Below are 3777 nucleotides of genomic sequence, written 5' to 3'. Positions count from 1 at the left end.
CACAGCCTTTCACAGACTGTTGCCATCCAATGTTCTACACAATCCTTCTGCACAGTGTGCAGACTTAGTCCCTTGCTGCCTCTCTGAAACTAGAAATACACCCTACACGGGCAGTTTTTCTCTCTTGTTTAGCATTTCAGCCGTAGACCACATTCATTGAATAACTGAATTTACATTCATTGGATCTTTAAATTTACACTTCTTCTATCTAACTGGCTGCCACTGCAGACATAGCACCACGCAGGTAAAGACATTTCTATAGTTTCTTTATTCATGTCTCTTCCTCCTCCACCCCAAAGAAATATTTTCTCATTTTAGTCACATTCTGTTTCCACCATGTGTTTTGATTGTCATGGCTGTAAAATAAATGCTCTATACTTTGTGCTTTCGTGTATGCAGACTCAGTTTTTCAAATAAGGCTTCACTTGGTTTTTTAAAGTCAAACTTCCTGGCTTTGTATTATTGGAAGCTTAAAGAAAACTGTAGGCCCTGCATGTACAAAGCCAGCAGCACTCAAACAAAACCACTAGCCAGCCCGAAGGCTGGGGAACCGGGAAACCGGAGCTGGTGAGTTTTACTTATGGAAATGACATCACCAAGGCTACACTGTGGAAATGCCTGTGGTGAGAGACCAAAAGCTAGAGGAGCTGTTGGTCGTGAGGTGTGAGATGAGACAGCAGACAGGGAAGAGGGTACAAATGGCTTCACATGGTGCTGCAGACCACCCTCTGCGAAGACCATGGCCCGAAGTCTACAATGGGACCCTGAAGACCTGTTTCTCTACCTCCTTGCATTTGAACGGGCTTGGGAATGCTTTGGCCCGTTGAGTACATGGGAATGATGTCACTAGATCTGTAAATAGTCCTTAATTGGCCTGGCAGCTTCCTCTTCCTGTTGTCTCAGAACACTTGTCCTTAGGATGCACCCACTCAGAAGCCAACTAACTGCCTTGTAAGGGGTCCTCCTAGGTATGTAGAAAAACCCAGTGTGGAAGGTGTCTGGCAGCTGAATTCCCATTTGACGATATTACCAATTGTTGACTACCCATGAGCACTTGAGATGTGCAGCCCAGGATAGTCTTCAGCATTCGAGGGCAACCAAATTTGAGAAACCTGAGCAAGAGCTACCAGATGACCATCAACCACTGAAAGGTGAAGTAAATTAATACATTGTATTAAGCACAAAGTATGGAGTGTTTATTCCGTAACTATGACAATCAAACACACGGTAAAAACAGAATGTGATTAAAATGAGAAAAAATTGCTTGGGAGGTGGGGGAGAGAGGGAGACACATGCATAAAGAACCATAGAAATGTCTTTACCTGATGTGGTGGGTCATGTCTGCAGGGCCAGCCAGTTAGGTAGAAGGAACGTGTCAAAGAGAGCCTGAATTATATTGTTACACTTCATCTCCAAGGCTAGGGACACACAGTGGCCCAGTGTTGACCTGATAAGTCAAGAGCCTAGAGCCAAGGGAAAAATATTATTGGAGTTGACCAAAAATGAAAAACAAAGTAGATTTTCTTCATGCGATTGTGTATATATGTGCATTTCTTTACATACATAGTGAATGTATTACCTCATCAAACAAGAATTTACTGGCACCTTATTTTGAGAAGTCAGGAAGTCGGGGCAAGCTGGTTCTGTGGGCTTTGGTTTACAGAGCAGTTACACTGGTTAAGTCAGAGGGCGCATGAGTGGAAACCCAGCCCGTGAGAGGGAGTGGGGGAAGCTTAGGAGGACTAAAGAGCTGTGTCACATCAAAAGCATGGGGGATGGATGGGACAGGGTGGGCACAGGCAGGTTGCCCTTAGAGAGCATTCCACAGATGGCTTTGAATCCCTGGCGAAAGAAATTCGGGATAGTGATTCTCCTGGCTTGTCTTCATTTAGTTATATAGTCCTGTGTGAGTACCATAAATACCAGAACACCGTGGATACGCGGGTCTTTCCTTTGTGTCCCACTGTTAACTCCCCACCTGTTTGTTCTTGGGCACAATGCACATCGGGCTCCTGGCTCCTCTGACATCACAGCCGCCAGGACCTTCTTCCTACTACAATTCCTCTCACATGTCCAACTCGCTGAAATATGTTTTATATTGTATCGGCTTTCAGAAGTAAACATGTGTAATTTCTCTTTTTATTCGGCTCAGTCAGCATCCCAGTATATAATGACCAAAATAGACAGATCCAAACCTGGCCTTTCTGAGGATCAATGCTGAGGATCCAAGCAATCAGAAGATAGGTTACATCACACAAAACTCATTTCCCAGACTGCCTTGCAGAGAAATGCCAGCAAGAACCATGTGTGTACTTGATACTCGGGCTATTTTTGTGATTTGTGTGGAATGAATATGCAATTGAGAGAAATGTAGCAAAATAATGGAACATGTTTCAGATCTAAAATGTTAGGCTTACTTTATTTTAGTTTTCAAGAATCACACAAATAGAACTATCTGCCCTCACACTGCTCATGACAAACCAGTGTGGTACGGCCCTGTTATTTTTATAGCATATCACGCACCATGCCTCATGCAAATATTCCCCCCAGGGGTGGTAACATTTTCATGTGCTATTTGCATCACTGGTTCCAGTCAAAGAAGATGTCTGATGGGGCTAAGTGACAGGATGGGTGGGTGTCCACATAAGTCTGTCTTCTAGTCCTCGTACTGATGGTCTTGAAACAAAATCTCTCTGAGCCTCTTCATACACTGTGCATAGCCATCACACTGGGAACTTCCTAAGCTAGGCATTCACAGTCAGGTGACAAGAATCCTGCATGATCAAAAGCCCAGATGAAGGACTTAATATAAACAACAGACAGTAGTAAACCCAGGACCAGACCTTCCTGGTCTGAGTTTGAGGCCAGCCTCACTATATAGTGAAATCTTGTCTTAACAAACCAAGGATTCAGAACGTGGCTCAGGTGTTGATCATTTACCTACGGTATGTGCAAAGCCCCAGTTTGATTGACAGCTCCAGAAAAACAGAAGCTGCTCATGACCGAGCAGTAAGTGGCCCTGTCTCTTCTCCACTCACTTCACGTGGCTTCAGTTACCAGCATGATCTGAAAAGATGAGATGGCAAATCATGGAGTAAGCCGTTTCCAAATGCCAAATTATGAACCGAGCAGCCTGATGAAAATCTCACAGCTTTCTGCAGCATTTCCTTTCCGTCTGCATCTCCCTGCAGGGTACCCTGCTCACCTGGTAGCCACCGTGGTCATCTGCCATCATGGTTTGCATAAAACGCATTCCCATTTAAAGTGCCTTTGAAGTCTTGTTCCCAGCTCACAACAGTATGGAGAGATGACTGGAAGCTGTGGGAAATAATTCATCAGTGTATTGATCCACTGATGAGTTAGATATTACATGGGCTCTTATGAAGAGTCTCAGATCAGAGGTAGCCTCTGTCTGTCTGTCTGTCTGTTTGTCTGTCTGTCTGTCTGTCTGTCTTCTTTCTTCCCCTGCCCCTCTCTGGTCCCTGCCACATTTAGGTTAGCGTCCTCTACCTCTTGAGATTCTCACCATGGTATTCTGCCTCACCAAATCCAGAAACAATGGAACCAGGTAGCTGTCTGCTGGATTCATGTCACTACGAGTCACAACACATCCTCCTCGGAGTTGATTTGTTCAGATGTTTTGCCACTGTGGTGAATAGAGATGACCCAGGTAGGATTCTTGACCATGTTTGTGTTCAACTAACCCTTAGTAATACAAAGAAACTAGTCTGTGTTGCTAGCACCCTCTTACTGTGCCTCCTCTGTTAAGTTTTTCAT

This window comes from Micromys minutus (genome assembly GCF_963924665.1).
Source record: "Micromys minutus genome assembly, chromosome: 1".
Classification (NCBI taxonomy): Eukaryota; Metazoa; Chordata; class Mammalia; order Rodentia; family Muridae; genus Micromys; species Micromys minutus.
Note: the sequence above shows the minus strand (reverse complement) of the source record.